Source organism: Grammomys surdaster, unplaced genomic scaffold (genome assembly GCF_004785775.1).
Source record: "Grammomys surdaster isolate TR1022 unplaced genomic scaffold, NIH_TR_1.0 212, whole genome shotgun sequence".
In the NCBI taxonomy this organism is placed as follows: Eukaryota; Metazoa; Chordata; class Mammalia; order Rodentia; family Muridae; genus Grammomys; species Grammomys surdaster.
In genome coordinates, this window is record NW_021604657.1 from 236,086 (window position 1) to 255,691 (window position 19,606).

Genomic DNA, 19,606 nt, shown 5'->3' on the forward strand with positions numbered 1-19,606 from the left:
ATCCAAATTAATAAAATCAGAACTCAAAAGGGGGACATAACAACAGAAACTGAGGAAATTAAAAAAATCATCAGATCCTACTACAAAAGCCTATATTCAACAAAATTGGAAAATTTGGATGAAATGGACAATTTCCTAGACAAATACCAGTTGCCAATGTTAAATCAGGACCAGATAAACCATCTAAACAGTCCCATAACCCCAAAAGAAATAGAAGCAGTCATTAAAAGTCTCCCTACAAAGAAAAGCCCGGGACCAGACGGTTTCAGTGCAGAATTCTATCAGACCTTCAAGGAAGACCTAATTCCAATTCTTTTCAAACTATTCCACAAAATAGAAACAGAAGGTACACTACCCAACTCATTCTTTGAAGCCACAATTACACTCATACCTAAGCCACACAAAGACCCAACAAAGAAAGAGAACTTCAGACCAATCTCCCTTATGAACATTGATGCAAAATTACTCAATAAAATTCTAGCGAACCGAATTCAAGAACACATCAAAACAATTATCCATCACGATCAAGTTGGCTTCATCCCAGGAATGCAGGGTTGGTTCAATATTAGGAAATCCATCAATGTAATCCATTATATAAACAAACTCAAAGAAAAAAACCACATGATCATCTCACTAGATGCTGAGAAAGCATTTGACAAAATTCAACACCCCTTCATGATAAAAGTCTTGGAAAGGTCAGGAATTCAAGGTCCATACCTAAACATAGTAAAAGCAATTTACAGCAAACCAGTAGCCAGCATTAAACTAAATGGAGAGAAACTTGAAGCAATCCCACTAAAATCAGGGACTAGGCAAGGCTGCCCACTCTCCCCCTACTTATTTAATATAGTATTGGAAGTCCTAGCCAGAGCAATTAGGCAACACAAGGAGGTCAAAGGGATACAAATTGGAAAGGAAGAAGTCAAAATCTCACTATTTGCAGATGATATGATAGTATACTTAAGTGACCCCAAAACTTCCACCAGAGAACTCCTAAACCTGATAAACAACTTTAGCAAAGTGGCTGGATATAAAATTAACTCAAGCAAATCAGTAGCCTTCCTCTACTCAAAAGATAAACTGGCTGAGAAAGAAATTATGGAAATGACACCCTTCAAAATAGTCACAGATAATATAAAATACCTTGGTGTGAACTTAACCAAGCAAGTAGAAGACCTGTATGACAAGAACTTCATTCCCCTGAAGAAAGAAATCGAAGCCGATCTCAGAAGATGGAAAGATCTCCCATGCTCATGGATTGGAAGGATTAATATAGTAAAAATGGCTATTTTGCCAAAAGCCATCTACAGATTTAATGCAATCCCCATCAAAATTCCCACTCAATTCTTCTCAGAGATAGAAAGAGCAATCTTAAAATTTATTTGGAATAACAAAAAACCCAGGATTGCGAAAACTACTCTCAGCAATAAAAGAACTTCTGGAGGAATCACCATCCCCGACTTCAAGCTGTACTACAAAGCAATAGTGATAAAAACTGCATGGTATTGGAACAGAGACAGGCAGGAGGATCAGTGGAATAGAATAGAAGACCCAGAAATGAACCCCCATACCTATGGTAACTTAATCTTTGACAAAGGGGCTAAAACCATCGAATGGAAAAAAGATAGCATTTTCAACAAATGGTGCTGGTCCAACTGGTGGTCAGCATGTAGAAAAATGAAAATTGATCCATACTTATCTCCTTGTACAAAGCTCAATTCCAAGTGGATTAAGGACCTCCACCTAAAACCAGCCACACTGAAGCTAATAGAAGAGAAACTGGGAAAAAGCCTGGAATACATAGGCACAGGGAAAAAGTTCTTGAACAGAACGCCAATGGCCTGTGCTCTAAGACCAAAAATTGACAAATGGGACCTCATAAAGCTGCAAAGCTTCTGTAAAGCAAAGGACACAGTCAATAGGACAGAGCGGCAACCAACAGATTGGGAAAAGATATTCACCAACCCTACATCTGATAAAGGGCTAATATCCAAGGTATACAAAGAACTGAAGAAATTAGACTCTAGACAATCAAAGAACCCTATTAAAAAATGGAGCACAGACCTGAACAAAGAATTCTCAACTGAGGAAGCTCGAATGGTTGAGAAACACCTAAAGAAGTGTTCAGCATCCCTAGTCATCAGGGAAATGCAAATGAAAACAACACTGAGATTCCACCTCACACCAGTCAGAATGGCTAAGATCAAAAACACAGGTGACAGTACATGTTGGCGAGGATGTGGAGAAAGAGGAACACTCCTCCACTGTTGGTGGGATTGTAAACTGGTACAACCACTATGAAAGGCAGTCTGGCGGTATCTCAGAAAATTGAACATAGCGTTACCTAGGGACCCAGCTATACCACTCCTGGGCATATACCCAAAAGAAGTTTCAACATACAACAGGGACACATGCTCCACCATGTTCATAGCAGCCTTATTTATAATAGCCAGAAGTTGGAAAGAACCCAGATCCCCTTCAACAGAAGAATGGATGCAGAAAATGTGGTACATTTATACAATGGAGTACTACTCAGCTATTAAAAACAATCAGTTCACAAAATTCCTAGGCAAATGGATGGAGCTGGAAAATATCATCTTGAGTGAGATGACCCAATCTCAAAGGAACATACATGGTATGCACTCACTGATAAGTGGATATTAGCCCAAAAGCTCACAATTTCTAAGAATCTTCATATAGACCACATAAAACTCACATAGAAGAAGGAAGACCAAAGTATGAATGCGTTGGTCCTTTTTAGAAGGAGCATCAAAAGTTTCAACTAGAACTCCCAAAGTCTAAACCACCAACCAGAGAGCACAAAGGGAGGGACTCACGCACCTGTATAGGGAATTGAGGGTGACCTTGTTAGACTCCAGTGAAAGTGGAGGGCCAAGGTCCCCAAAAGTTTGGATCCCCTACTGTGTTGGAATTCGAGAGCAGGGAGATGGGACTGGGAGGATGTTTGGAGCACACCAGCACAAAAATTAGGAGGAAGGGGTAGGGGATAAGGGATTTGGGGGGAGAATGAGAAAGGAGACAACATTGAAAGGTAAATACGTATAATACCCAATAAAAACCCCACACAGATAAAGGATTTAAAAAAAAGGAAGTCTATTTATTTTAAATTAATTTCAAAAGTTTCTAGGAGATGCAAATTGGCTAAGATACTATTTTAAGCTCTCCACAAAAGAATTTAAATCTCTGTTCAATATTCTCAAGAGAGAGGTAAACCCTAACTTCCTCAACAGTTAATTGACAAAAGAGAGGTAATCTCACAAAAAGTAGAAAAAGCTATTTCTAATCGATATATCATATAGTCTGATTAATTGTCAGTGGAGCTATAAAAGTCCTTTGACAAAAGATTATTAATATAGATTTATATATCCTTAAATAAGGCCTTCATGACTCTCTGAGTGTGGAAGGAGCAACTGTTGGCGCTTCTGCCCTGATTTTACAAGAACTCTGAAAAATTGGCTTTAAAAACAAAAGAGGGGGAATGGTACCCCCTCAGAAGGAGTCCCCCTGAAATACTCTCCATCATGCCTTGTTCACTTTTCTCTCTCTAAAGATGAAAGCTCATGGCAAATCTCTTGCTGACCATGTTGGTGACCTCGGGCACCACCAAGACCAACAAAACTTTGCCACAGATATGGGGAAGGACCCTCATACCCATAAAGGGAATGCCCCAGTCCCAGTTCCCTTATGGAGCCGAGGACTGATATGCCTGCCCAATACCACAGAAGGCACAGCTAACCGGCTACCACAAATATTAATGAAAAAAATAGATACCCTCACAAAGCCAGGCCCAATCATAAATACGATGAATAACAATTTACATCCAGGGAAGAGAAATCTCCCTGAGAATCCCCTTCTTTTTTCTTTCCAGGTAAAATTGAATCACCCGTGATGCCTGCTATTAGAAGTTCTAACCCAGATGGACCAGAAGCCAGGAGCCTCGCCCTTACCCTTACCCCCTACCTTTCCCCACCTGCACAATGTCCTCTGAAGCTTGGCAACTGCAAGATCCTGCTTGGCAACTGCAGATAGACTCAAAGCAGAGTACCATGTCTTCTTAAGAATAGCAGGGAGACCATAACTCAAGCAGTGTACCATATCTTCTGAAGAACTGCAGGTAGATCATAATTCAAGGCAGTGTACCATATAGACCATGACATGTTTCAAGGCACAGGCCAAGAAGATTTTGTACTTTTCCACCACCTGGACCCTCTTACCCCCTCCCCTTGTAAAACATGCTATAAAAAAGAAAAGCATTTCATGTTCAAAAAAAAATAAAAAGAAATTAAAAAAAAAGTGTTGTGTGTTGGCAAGGGATCAGTTGTTGGCTAGTTTTTTTTCTTTTTATCAGTTTGAAACAGGTTAGAGTCATCTTATAGAAGGGAACTTCAATTGAGAAAATGTCTGTATAAGATCCACCTGTAGGATATTGTCTTAATTAGTGAGTGATGGGAGAGGGACAAACCCATTATGGGTGGGGGCCATCCCTGGGATTATGATCCTGGTTGCTGTGAGAAAGCAGGGTGAGCAATCCATGGGGAGCAAGCCAGTAAGCAGCACTCTTCCATGGCCTGTGCATCAGCTCCTGCCTCCAGGTTCCTGCCCTGCTTGAGTTCCTCTCCTGACTTCCTTCAGTGATTAACAGTGATGTGGAAGGGTAAGCCAAGTAAATTCTTTCCTCTCCAAGTTGTTTCTGTCATGAAGTTTCATCATAGCAATAGTAACCATGACTAAAGACACCCCTTCTGAGTGTAGACAGCCCATCTGACTTAAAGTAAACTCATTGGAGAGTGTGGCTCAGAAGCCCATTAATTGGGAGTGAAGGGAGAACTCGAGACATTTCCAATCTTTATTTCCAATCTTCTTGACCTAGTTATTCCTTCCTTCAGGAATGTTATATGTTAGCCCTGAAGCCATATACTGGGAGTCCAGATGTGGTAAGATGCGCCCCTTGCCTTCAAGGGCTTCCTAATTGGGTAGCAGTGGACACATCGTCAGGCTTTCTGTGTGATGGGAAAGCCAAGGGATGAGGCTTTGTGACTTCTTTGCGATGTCAGTGATTTAATCTTTTGGCCTTACTATAGATAGCTTTTCTTTGTATTGTATACTTATCTCTACTGACTGCAAGTCCTATGTTGAATGGGATGAGAACTGGCTAATTGGCTGCTGAACAGCAAGTCTGCTCCTCAAGGTTAGTCTATTTTCTTAAGTTACATATATATATTTGTTTTATTAGGCATAGATTCTTTTTTCGTGCAGTACAATCTGAATACTGTTTTCTCTCCCTCTACTTCTCCAAGTTCCTCCCCACCTCCTCTCCCATAGGTATCCAATCCTTTTTTTGTCTCTGATTAGAAAAGGTTTCTAAGAAGTAACAACAAAACATGACAAAATAAAATATAATGAAATAAAGAAATCCCCCAAACAAATCATCGTATTGAAGCTCAACAAGCCAAATCAAAGAGAAGGCACAACAATCAGAGATCCACTTATTCACACATGCAAGAGCGCCATAAAAGTACTAAACTGAAAGCTATAATATATAGCAAGAGGATGTGCTGTAGACCCATGGTGGCCCTGTCACTGCTGCTTCAATCACTATGAGTTCATATGAGCTTTGCTATTGTTTTGGAGGACCTTTTTCACCTGCTGTCCTCTATCCCTTCTGTCTCTCCAATTCCTTCTGTCTTCTCTTCTGCAAGGCCTGCTAATCCATCTTTAAGATGTCTTTCACAACCGCAGAAAGAACTGGAGCACTTGTCCCAATCATGGCTCTTGTCTACAGACATGTGCCAAGACCTGTGGGCTCTACATGTTTCTGTTTCCTTTGCTCCCTAAAGACAGACACTGAAGAACCACTTAGGAGCCATAGTCCCAGTCACGAATGTCTATGACTGGATATTCAGATAGACAGAGCTTCCTTTCAGTCCAGAAATCCACATTGGGGCAAACTAACCAGGTTCTCTTCTGCTGCTTTCATAGTTTAAATGGCAAATTGTCTCCAGAGTCTGAAGTGTTTGAACTCTCAACCCACAGTGGATGAGACTGTTTTGGAAGATTTTAGAACCCTTAGGACAGCGATTCTCACCCTGTGGGTTGCAACCACTTTGAAACCATCGTAAAACACAGTTACATTACAATTCATAACAATGGCATAATTTACAGTTATAAAGTAGAATGGAATAATTTTATGGATGGGGGGTCACCACAAATGAAGACCTGTATTAAAGGGTCTCAGCCTTCGGAAGGTTAAAAGACACTGACTTAGGAGGTGGAGCCTCACAGGGGGAAGTCATTAGTGGTGAGCCTTGATTTATAGCCCAGATTTATAGATTTGCCTCCCATCTAGCCTTTGTTTCCTGATCTGGGGTGATTTAAGAGATGGGACTGTAGGCTTCTGTCACTGTGGAGGAGCCCTGGCCTCCATGCATTCCCAGCAATGAAGAACTGTATAACCTCAGACTGTGAGTCAGGATAAATCCTTCCTTAAGATGTTTCTTCTCAGGTGTATGGGCACAGCATTGAGAGAAATAACTTCTACTCCTTCCCAAACTCTATCTTTCCTTCTCCTCCTCGCTCCTCTGGCCATACCTATAATTTTGAATTCAAAATGACAACTTTAAGAAAAGTATTTGAAGAGGGCTCTGGGGATGACTCAGTAGGTAGGAACACTTGCTGTCAGAGCCCAAGATCCCCAGGTAAAAGCCAAGGACACGTGTAAAAAGCCCTAGCCATGCATAGCTTCAGTCCTTGTAGTTTGGGAGGTAGACAGAAGGATTGCAGGAGTGCTAGCTGCCAGAATGTCTCCATGTTCAGTGAGAGCTTGCCTTGATGATCTAGGGTAAAGCAATAGAACAGGACACTTGATGTTCTCTTCTGGCCTCAGTATGAATGTACATGTGCACACACATACACAGCTGATGCATAGAGAGGATACATTGGCACTAGCTTTGCTGCTGTGAATATTATTTGAACAATCCTGTGTTTTTTTTCTAGACCTCTTTTTTTTTTCAATCATTGTACCATCCGAGGGAGTCTCACTAGGAAAACCTGTGAGAGAATCATCTCTCACTCTCATACAAAATAGAAGATCATATACTTGGTGGCTTGTCCAAGATCACAGTGCCAGTGAGGAGAGACCATATTTTGCTGATGTTCAGTTCCACAGCTGTTACAAATGAAATACTACTGCCTTAGGTTAGGATTTCTACAGGAATGCCTGTCAAGTGATTGTTTAGAGGGTGTGGTAGTTTGAGTAGGTATGGCCTCCATAGACTCATGTGTTTGAATGCTTGGTCCATAGGGAGTGGCACTCTAGGAGGTGTGACCTTATTGGAGTAGGTGGGGCCTTGTTGGAGGAAGTGTGTCACTGCGGAGGTGGAGGTGGCCTTTGAGGTCTCCTATGCTCAAGCTAGGTCCACTGACACAGTCTCCTTCTTTTGCCTGCAGATCCAGATGCAGAACTCTCCGTTCTTCTAGTGCCATGTCTGCCTGGACACTGCCATGCTTCCCACCATGATGATAATGGACTGAACCTCTGAAACTGTAAGGCAGCCCCAATTAAATGTTTTCCTTTATAAGAGTTGCCTTGATCACGGTGTCTCTTCACAACAATGAAATATAACTAAGACAGAGAGTATTTATGAATGGAAAACAAAACAAAATCAGTTTCAGGGATATCTTCTTGGGACACACTGAGGGGAAAAAAAACACTGCAGGGTTTATACTGTGTAATCTTTGACACTTGTGAGATTGAGATGTAAATCTGTCATGAGTCTTGAGATGCCATTTTTTTGGTTTTGTTTTGAAGACCTGCCCTGCATGGGAGGGGAGCATGGCTGGTGCTGCACAGATTGGTGAGAGCAAGTTTGAACAGACCTGTTTCTTTGACCAGCTCCTGTGGACCAAGGAGGGAAGTAAAACTACTCAATTTTGTCTCAAACAAGTGGATGCTAGGCTAAACGCTGAAGTTACTTCTCTGGCACTCACAACCTCGGCAGTGAGTGGTAGACTCTGCCCCCCTCCCATACCTCCCATCCCTGAGCTTCTCTGTCCTCCACTGTTTCCAGTTGTTCTTGGGGCTTTCAGGCAGGCTTCCAAAGATTGCATGGAGACTGAGGATAACTGCACAGACGACTCTGAGCCCAGGACTTAACCCCAGAGGGAGAAGACACATTGTTTTGATGGCATGGGAGCCAAGTCCTGCATCTTGTCTTCATCCAGAGCTGCGACTGACGTCAGAGCAGAGGGGTGCATGTGGGTGAGGCAGGGTGGCTACTGGGCAGCTTTTGGCCAGTGGCTTCCTGGCTGCTAACACAACATAAGTGACCACTCGTTGGGTGTTCCCTTTCAGGAAACTATACACAGATTTCTCTTTGTTGCTAGCTCCTCAGTTTCATTTGCGTCAGGTTTCTTAGAATCATTCGGATAGCACCTGGGGTCCTGTGTCAGAGAGGAGGCCAGGCGAGGTTCTTTTTTATATTAATTTTGGTTACTGACAATTTTATATGCATGTATAATGCATTCTGGTTTAGCATCCCCCAAGTTCTCTTATTTATCCTTCAACCCTGCCCACCCCCTTCTTCCTCACAAACCTCTCCCATATTCATTATATATTTTTTTGTTTTGTTTTGTGTCCCACAGAGTTTAACTAGGGCCATCTGTGTGACCCTGGGTTTGGTTCTATCCAGTAGAGCCCTGCATGCTCACTAGGTACACAACCAGGTTCAATGTTTCTCCCTCTCCCAGATTCTGCCAATTCCCAGTTACCTGCCAATAGGTCAGCAGTAATTGGTAGGGCCCTGTGAGCCCCCTCCTTTTGGAAGGTTCTCAGGGGCTGCACATCATGGAAGGGAAGGAGATGGGTTCAGGGAGGAAGTAAGGGGATTCTGTTTTGTAAGAGCATTCCAGGGAACTCTGCTAGAGTTAAAGAAGAGGAAAAGCCCATTGTCTGTGAATATTTTCCAAAAAATAAATATTGAACACTGCCAATAATCTTTGGAGGATGAGAGGAAAAGGGTTCTATGACAGTGACTCTACATTTTGGTTTATAGTAGAAGCGGGAATATGGTGCCAGGATCCCATTTATTCTCAAGCTTCTGGAAACTTCTAGAAGCTTCTAAGTGTTGTCCCATAGCTTCTGTCATTAGCTATGTGTTTTGCCGACATAATAGTTAACCCCACATTAACAGTGCTTTGTGTTAAGCTCCCTCTAGACAGGATTCTGACTCCTTCAGGACGTGACAAACATAGGTATCTCACAGACTTCTGAAGTTAGACATTCTTCTAATAGACTGAGTCCTTTTCTTTTGGGAAAAATAGATCTCTTGATTTCCAGGAAATTCATCTTACCTTGAAAAGAAACAGCATAAGTTCGTCTTCCTTTAGGTGGTATTTAGTCACAGTCACTTTTTACTTGTGGCTTTTCTGTATTCCTAATTTTAATATCTTAAAATCAGCATAAACTTGTACTTTTGTTGACCCTTATTCCAATAATACTGCCTTTCTGAAGTTCTGATGGACAGGCAGGGTGTTAGCGGGACCCCCCTCTACAAGAGGTCCCATGGAGGCCAGGTGTGGTGGAGACAGAAGCAGGTAGGTCTTTGTGAGTTTTGTCTACGTAGTGAGACCATGTCTTAGAAATCAGAAAAACAAAACAAGAGGCCCCACGATTTCTGCTCTGATTCCAAGTTTTTTATTATTACCTCTCTGGTCAAGGACTCAAGGGTGCTGGGGGGTTGGTCCCTCTGGACATTGCTTGTCTAGGCTTTCAGTTTCTCAAATCTGTTCCATGGTTGCCTTCTAGTACCTTCACACAGATTTAAACATATTTACCTTACACAGCTGCCTTGGATGGAGGGCTGCTCTGAAACAAATGAAGATTTTACTGCTGGAAATGAACTTTAAGAAATATTCATCCAGGAAGCAAAAATGCTGTTTAAGAAATGGGTAGACCTAGACATCCACAAGAAGTGAGATGAGACAGGCAAAGAAACATTAAATTCACATGGCCTCTCTCCCTCTCCCTCTCCCTCCCCCTCCCCTCCCCCTCCTCCTCCCCCTCCCCCTCTCCTCCCCCCCCCCTCCCCCTCCCCTTCCCCTCCCCCTCCCCCTCCCCCCCTCTCTGTGGTTGGGAGCGGTGGCCAGATATGGGTGTTGGGAATCAAACTGGGGTCCTTTGCAAGAGCAACAAATTCTCTTGACTACAGATAGACCCATCTCTCCAGCTCCTAAAATCCATCTCTGAACATACGTAGTTGGAAATTGAAGGAGATTATGCCTCCTAAGAACCAAAGAAGATGAGATCTAGACTCACCAGGAGACAGTTTTGGAGTAGACACCTGGTACCACAGGCTTCTTAACCTCTGGGAAAATGTGTGTGTGTGTGTGTGTGTGTATGTTTATCTGTATGTGTGAATGGAAAATCATATTAAAGTATTAAAATGTTCAGATATTTAAATTTCTATAACTAGATACAATCTCAGAGGTTGTATTACTTTACACGTGGTTGTATAGCACATTGGTGTTAAACACTTCAAGCAATTTTCAACTATCTCCCTGCAGTGTGTGACACAGAAGAAACTCTGACACATGCCAGTTGAGGAGCTTGGTCTGCATACCTGTCAACTAGCATAGCTTCTAGCTTGCAATTCAGAAATTGAAGTGGGTAAGCACTCAGGTGCATGTGGGTATCTCCTCATCTAGTTCTGAGTGGAGACACAGCATTTAGGATGAGCTATTGACTCTGGTCCTTGTCACCAGTCAATCTGGGAAGTTTTCAGATTTTGGGAGTGATGGAAAGAGAGTATGTTTGGAGTTAGATGAAGTAGTTAGAACCCCACTTCAGCAGATTTAGAATCTCATTTCCTGCAAGCTCACTGTGAGGAACGTAGGAGACAACATGGAAACAACATTCACAGAGCTGATTCTGGTGATTTTTTTGTTTTTTGCTTTTGTTTTTATTAGTGGGATTTTTATTTAATACAGAGAAAATATCTAGAGATGGAAGTAAAAATAAAAAGTAAGCTGTAATTTATTTATTGTTTTAAATTTTATTTATTTATTTTTTAATTAATTTATTTACATCAAACACTGCCTTCCCTCCCAGTCCCTCCTCACAGAGACCCCTCTCCCCTTCTCCTCTGAGAAAGTCCCCCCCATCCCTCCACCCTTGCACATCAAGTCTTTGCCAGGGTAGGCGCATCCTCTCTCACTGAAGTCACACAAGGCAGCCCTGCTGGGAACTGGATACCATAGTTAAGCCACAGCTTTAGGGAGAGCCTCTGCTCCAGTTGTTGGGAGGCTCACATGGAGACAGAGCTGCATGCCTGCTACATATGTGCCTGTGCATGCCCGCTACATATGTGCCTGGGGCCTCATTCAAGTCCTTGCATGTTCTTCAGTTGGTGGCTTAGACTCTGAGAACTCCCAGGGGTCCAGGTTAGTTGACCCTGTTGGTCCTTCTGTGGGGTTCCCATCCTCTTCAGAGCCTTCAATCCTTCCCCCAACTCCTCCATGAAAGTCTTTGACCTCTGTCCAATGTTTGGCTGTGGGTATCTTTGTGTGTTTCAGTCAGCTGCTGGGTAGAACCTCTCAGAGGATAGTTATGCTAGGCTCCTGTCTGCAAGCATAACAAAGTATCATTAATAATGCCAGGGACTGGTATTTGTCCATGGGATAAGTTTCAAGTTGGGCCAGTTATTGGTTGGTCATTCCTTTAGTCTCTGCTCCATCTTTGTCCCTGCATTTCTTTTAGACAGGACACATTTTGAGTTGAAAGTTTTGTGAGTGGGTTGGTGTCCTTGTCCCTTCACTGGGGAATCCTGTCTGGCTACAGGAGATAGCCTCCTCAGGTTCCATGTCCCCACTATTAGGCATCATGGCTAAGGTCACCCAAATTGACTCCTGGGAGCTTTCCATCATAGGTCACAGAGCTGATTCTTCATAGACACCGTTTGTCCCCTTCCCAATCAGTCACTTACTGAGCCTGCTTCTATGTCCCACAGTTTGCAAATAGCCTTTATTATCCTGGAATGTCTGTAATAACTTCAGCAAACAGGTCTATCATCTTGTCTCCCAGGCTTGCCCTAGATGTGCTTTGGATCTGGTCCCTTGCCCTTGTGTGCACATTTCCTCAAGCTGGAAGCCAATGGCCATTCTCCCTTTCACCACTCTTGAATTCACATTTTAGCCAATCACCAGTTTGCATAAGTATGACTTCTAGGATCTAGATAAAGTTTTGATCTGTCTGCTTTACCCACGGTGCCAACACCCAGTCCCTTGCTTCTCCCTCTTCTGCCCTGATTCTCATATTAGCCAATTAATTCCCAAGGAGCCCTCTCTGATACTCCCAAATTAATCAAAAACTAGGAACAGAACTCAGTGACCATGTTAATTAGTTGTCTGTCACTGTCTCCCACACCAAGACAGACAGACAGACACATGCACACATACATGCTTCCTTATACATCACACTTGTGTTTATAGAGCCAGATGCAGTGGCATATACAGTCATCTCAGTACTAGGGGCTTTGGGGTGTAGAAGCAGAGGCTGGCTATTTAAAGTCAGCCTGACCGACATAGGTTAGCCAGGGTTAGATAGTGAGACCCTGTCTTTAAGGAGGGAAAAGAATGCAGTTTTCATAATCTGTAGTGGCTCTTGCAGTGTATTTTCTATTCAATTTTTATTTTGTGGAGAAAACAAGAAACAAAGCTGGTCATAACTTGAGAGTAGGCAGTGACCTGCACTTTGGATAATACTGTTAGAAATTCTCATTCTCGGTCCTCCCAGCAATCATTGGATCCTTATGTTTCTGAATTTCTTGGAAGTCCCTGTGGGTTCCTCCTGTTCATGAATTATTCCAGGAAATACCTTTGCTTCATACAGCATAAGTCCTTTAGTGTCATGTGGCTCTTACATCTCTGACTATTGTGTTGTAGAAATTGTTAATGAGACATTTCATAAAAGTGTTTTTCTTGGGGTTTTGTAATGGGAGAATTTGCTTTTATTTATCTTATTTACCAGAAGAAATTGTGTTATGCTGATCACTTCCATATGTATTTTTAAAGCTTCTTGGCTGGTTTAAAATTTTATTCTTTAAGTTACAGGGCCATTGTATTCAAATGAAAGGAACAATCCTAACGGTAATAATTAGGAGTGCAATAAGCTTTGGTTTCCATGCAAATGAGCGTGATTGTGAAAGGACTGAGTTTCTGTAAATGAATTTTGAAACTTTGGTGGAAAAACTTAGAAGATAAATATGTTAAAAGCTAAAGCAGATGCAATCTGTATATGTAAATGAGATCAATTAATTTTAGCAGGCAAATGAGAAAAATCAATGATTTTCAAAATCTAGTAATTTGGCTAACCATTAGTTTCATTAGTCTCTCTGTTCTAAACTTAATTATTCAAATATAGAAGCAGATTGAAGTGTAATTTATGGAGAACTCATCCTTAAGTTAATTACACGCAAGCCTTTCCTAACAAATGGAAGAGCTGACGATGAAGTTATAAACGCCCAGTGCAGAGCGTGGAATCCTTTGGTCATGGATTGTTTGGGTTCAAGTTGGGTGACAGTGTGGAGCAAGAGTCTCCTGGCTTGGACTCAACAGAGTTAGAATTGTTGCTATAGAGTCTCTCTCTCTCTTTCTCTTCTCTCTCTCTCTCTCTCTCTCTCTCTCTCTTTTTCTGTCTCTTTCTCTCTCCCTTCTTTCCTTCCATCCTCCCTTTTGTCCCTCCTTCTCTCTCTTCCTCCCTCTCTCTCCTTCTCTCTACCCCTCCTCTCTCTGTCTCTTTATATCTGACTGTCTGTCTGTGTGTATTCACATGTGTGCATGTTGGTGTGTGAGTGCAATTCAAGTATGTGTGTCATGGTGTCAATTAGAGGATAACCTTAAATGCTTGTCCTATTGTCTTCCTTGTTTGAGATGGCATCTCCCTGCCACAGTGTGCACCAGGTTAAGAGGCCTATGAGTTTCCAAGAACTCTACTGTCTCTTCTTCCCATATACCCATAGAAGATCTGGGATTATTATAGACTTGAGAACTTTCAAATATGACCCTACATGGGTTCTTGGGATTACAACTCATGTCCTCATGCTTGCACAGTAAGCACTTTACCCAAGGAAACAGTTCAGCCTCATTTTATTTCATTTTAATATAAGACTTCCCATTGGCCTGGAGCTCATCAAGTAGGCTAGCTTGGCTAGTTGCTGAGTCCCAGGGCTCTGCTCATCTCTGCCTTCCTAGCACAGAGATTACAAGCGTGGACCACCACACCTAAATTTTTGTCTTGGTGCAGGCGAATGAGCTCTAGTCCTCACACTTATACAGCTAGTGTGGAAAGCCGCGGCTTGTGCTGACAGCATTCGCCATTACAAGATGGTGCTGGCATCCGGTGCTCCTCCAAGTAAACAAGTAAACCGCGCATGTGCTGTGGTGACAGCATTCGCCATTACAAGATGGTGCTGGCATCCGGTGCTCCTCCAAGTAAACAAGTAAACCGCGCATGTGCTATGGTAAAAGCGCACCAAGTCACAGCCCATCCCGGGGCGTTTTGGCAGGTAACGAGTAAGCAGCCAATCAGAAGTGAACACGCCGCTCCAAGGGTATATAAACAGTGCCTTTTCGGGGCCTGGGGTCTTTCCTCCTTTTCATTGGAATAAACGTTTGCTGCCGAAGGATCTTGGTGCCCGCATGCGTTCTTGCTGGCGAGACGATTACACGCGGGCCACAAGCTAGCCTCTCCCACCCGAGTCACCTCCCTCCCCCAGCTTCCATGTTTTCTAACTGGAGTTCTTAAGCAACTTTCTTCACTTTCCTAGAGCTTCAGTTCCTTATCTATTTAGCTAGGAAATTACACATATTATACCGTGCAGCAGTTACGAGGATGTGGCAAAGTGGTGTGCACAGGACTCTAGCCAAGTACCCATCACACAGAGAAGATTGTACCCGTACAATGCCCCACCCTGCTTCCCTCTCCCTTACCTCTCTGGCTGCCTAGCATAGGGCTCCGGCTGAGGAAAGGTTGTATTTCTGGAATTGCTTAAGGGGGCGTGCATGGTCTGGCTGATATTTTCCCTTTAGCTGGCAGTAATTTAATCTGATGGTGGTCTGTGGATCACTTGCAGTATTAGTTCCATCAAAAGCCAAAACTGGGTTTTTGAGGCTAAACCAGTAGGATTGCAGAAAAAGCCACGGCATTGGATAGAGCAGGGAAGAACCCACGCAGCCTGTTTTGTTTCTATTTCCTCACTGCAGTTATCCGTGATTGAGTTCCCTGACACCAGGCATTTCCTCCTCTCACTAAATGACTTCACAATAGCTCTGATGATAGTAACATCCATGGAGTCTACACACTCTGACTTAGAGGGGATTATTGTAGACATTGTCTAGATGGGGATACAGACGTTTGGAGAGAGTTTTTTCTTTGTTTTGCTTTTCATTTTCTGAGACATGGTCTAACCCTGTATCCCAGACTGAGCTTAAATTTATAGCAATCCTCCTGCCTCAACCTCTCAACTGCTGGGATTATATGTATGAGACATTGTGCCTGGCTTTAGAGAGGTTTTATGGCCTTGGGCCATACATCTCAAAAGAGATGAGGTTGAAGTTCATGTGTGCTACTGTCGAGGACTTGAAGTTTATTCCTCTGAATCAAGGCTTTGACAACTCATGGCTGCCACTACTGGACCCTGGGTAACCTTGGGCAAAAGCATGCATTTTCCAGGGTAGCTTCTTTGGAACTTTAGGAGAGTGAACTGATTTGGCATCTGGAATTTTTTCTTTCTTTCTTTCTTTTTTTCTTTTGGAGCCTGGAAGACTGGTCAGCAAATGAAAGGCCACAAAACTGCAGAGAACAGAATCGCTTGACCCGAAGTGGGGAGAATCACTCCCTCCCCTTCCCAAAACACGATGAACCCAGGGTAGCTGGGAACAAATTGGAAAAATGGAGGCAGATGGGAGGGTTTATACTAACTGATAGGAAACAAAACGCTGCCTTGCTTGTCAGGAGAGTGCGTCAGCGGTGGTTTTTCAGGGGATGGAATGCTATACTTTGGCAAAATGAATTAACCAAATCCTGGAGAATCAGTGACAATTGATCTTAAGCAAACATGGTGCTGACTGATGAAAACAGTGGGTCCCATGTAGTCCAGAGCATGCTGTGTAACTGAGGAGGACGTCCATTTCCCAACCTGCGTGCCTCCACCTCCTGTGTGCAGAGATTACAATCACCCATCACCATACAGAGTTTATATAGCAGCAGGGAAGGGATGTAGGAGCCCACACTCTAACAACTGAGCTGCATTCCCAGCTAAATAACAAGTTCTGAACACTGTGAACAATTGATACTTTTCATATAATGCCATCAGATATATTAAAGCTTTAAATCTGAGCTAAATGCTAGTAAGTTAGACTTTTTATATGAAAGCAAACTACTGATAAACTCAAAATTTAGTGTATTTCCCATGGAATGAAGGAAGAGGTACTAGGAGACTTGATAGAAATTGAAATAATCTATCCATTGACATGAGGGTCAATGATTTATAATTCTAGTTATTTCACATATGCTTTTCATATTCCTTTTTGTAATGGTAGTTTTTCATATTAAATGACAACTGGAATTTAGGAAGTCTTACTAATATGAGTGTCACCTTACTTAGCATTCTACATGGAAATTAAAAACACATTTGTGTAGAAAGAACATAATGAATGCATGCACACACACACACACACACACAAGTTTATAAAGGCCATAAGAGGGTGTTTGGTACACTGGAAATGGAGTTATACGTGGTTGTGAGTTGCCATGTGGGTGCTGGGGGTCCAACTCAGGTCATCAGCAAGAACAGTAAATGCTCTCAAAGGGTGAGAAATCTCTCCAGTCTCAAGCACAAAAAGAAAAACATTCTACACAAACGTCTCAAAAAGAGAATGAGACTCCATAGTGTCCCCAGTGATGGCTAGTTTCATCAACTTGACAAAAACTAGAGTCACTTCAGAAGGGGGAACTTCAGCTAAGGTCTTCCGCCCATCATATTGGGCATGTCTGGTGTACATTTTATTCATTGCTGATTGATGTGAGAGGACCCAGCCCATTATCCCACTGTGGGTGGCACCATCCCTAGGCAGGTGGATCTGGTCTGTACATAAAAGTAGATGAATAAGCCAGGGGAGCAAGCCAGTAAAGAGTATTTTTTTCCACAATCTCTGCTTCAGTTCCTTCCTCAAGATTCCTACCCTGAGTACCTGGCTTTCCTTGATAGTGAATCTAAGCTGTAAGGCAAAGAAATCTCTTCTTTCCGGCTGGTTTTGGACAGTGCTTCATCACAGAAACGGAAAACTAGGACAGAAGTTGGTGTCAAAGAGTGGAGTACTGCTGTGGTAGTCCAGACCATGTTGTTTTGTGGAGGCTTTGTGGAAGGGTTTGGGACTTAGAGCTAGAAAAGCTGTTGAATGCTCAGAGCTTAGTGAGTTATTACTTGGAAGACAGCACTGAGAGAAATGCATATGACGGAGGCCTGGCTTGTGAAACCCCAGAGGAAAGTTTAAAAGTCCCTCAAAGATGCTATCAGGGCTGTTCTTGTGATAGTTTGAATTAAGAATATATGGCTTCTCCTGCTGGGGCTGAAGAATTTGCTATCACTAGCGAGAGATCATCACCACCAATATGAAACCTTTGTTCTCCTGGAACAAGAGATGCTGGATAGCCAGACTGAGAAATTAGCTGTGGTGAAGAAGAGACCAGCATCATTGAGGTGAAATCTTCTGCTAATATTTCCTCATTGTTGGCACACTGAAGCTGTGAACCAGTGGGGTCAAGGCTGTATCTTAATCTGGTTGTTGAACTTCTTAATATGTAAGGATGTCCTACTCAGTACTGAATTGAAGTCAGGAAAGGATCATGAAGAAAAGCTAGCTTGGCACCATGTGGAAAAATGGAGTCCCTGCAGAGAGACCGGGAAAACTATTTGTGAAGATGGAGCCTTAGATGCCATGGAGAACCTAAGACTAAAGCTGAGGTTTGGCACAGTGAGAAGCCAGAAGAGACCATTGATGAAGATGGCAGCCTCATTTGCAGTAGAAACTTCCCCAACATGCTGGAGATCCTAGGACTATGAAATGATCTCCAAAGACAGTAAGAGGTGTGAAATAGAGCTGGCTGGCCCAACAGGACCAACTGTGTCTGCTGTGTTTGTAAAATCTGGAGAAGTCTGGCTACCCAAGCCTTTTGGAGCCCTGGAGACTGTAAGGCAGACACTAAGCTATGTATACTATTGGGCTTGGCTTTTTTTTTTTTTTTATCTGATTGTTGTTTGCTCTGGTTCTTCCCTCTTCTAATAAGAAAGTTTGTGAGTTGAATTTTTGTTTTATGAGAGCCCTCAGTTAAGAGTCTTTGGATTCTTTAAGAGAGCTTGGACTTTGTTGAAAATTCAAAGACTATGGGATCTTTAAAATCTGGGCCGTGTTTTATATTACAATATTAACAGGAGATCTTGGGTATAAACAAGAAAAGGTTATGGCTCAGTTTTGATGTTTGTATGTCAAGTAGACAAGGGCCAGTTTTGTGAGTTAGAGTTACCTAGGTAGAGGAGACTTCAGTTGAAGATTGCCTGTATGCATGATGAAAATGCCTTTGAGGCATTTTCTAGATTGATTATTGAAGTGGGATAGCCCAGACCACTGTGGGCCGTTAGGTCCCCAGGCAGGCTCACCTAGGCTGTATAAGAAAAGTTCAGCTTTGACTGAGCAAGCCAGAGTAAACAAGTCAGGAGACAGTGTTCTTTTAATGTCTTTGCTCCAGTTCTGGTCTTATCCTCCCTCAATGATGTACTTAAATGTGTAAGTGAAATAAATCCTTTCCTCCCCAAGTTGCCTTTGGTCAATGTTCTTATTATCACAGCAACAGAAAGCAAACTAGGACATCATCCCACAATCAGAAAACTTGTGGTAGTTGTCCCATGAGCACCTGGGCTGCAAAATAGAAATCTTGCTACCTGTACAATTTTCTTATGAACATGAGACAATGAATAAGTCAAAAACCACATGATGGGATAGATAGAAAAGCTGTCTTGCAAGTATAATACATTGATAGCTCAGTTAATATTGGCAGAGGAACAAGTTTAGAGAGTCCAGGGAAAAGGTAGAATTAATAATCAAAAGCTGAGGATCAGGCTGATAAATAAGTCACAATCTTCTAGCATGAGATTAAAATTTAATTACCCTCCAAGGTAAATTATTATCTAAGTCAAATTGGAAGTATATATTTTTCCTACCTGCCATTTATTTCTTCAGGATCAAAGAGGAGCCTATTTCTGGTTCCATGTTCACCGGGTGTGGCCCCATGATGAACAGGTCATCAAGATAGGTAACGTCGCTGTTTTAGTGTCCTTTTCTTTCTGCATTGGAATGCTGTGACTGTTAAAGGTGAATGCAGGCTGAGTATCTGCACACTGATGGTCAGGTATGGTGGTGGGTGCTCAGGCCTGGGGGCATGTTCTCATAGCTATCTTAGAAACCCAACTCCCAAATTTGAAGCAACCTCCTCTCCAGCAGCCAGGTTTTATTTGCTTGGCCTCAGTGGTCAATT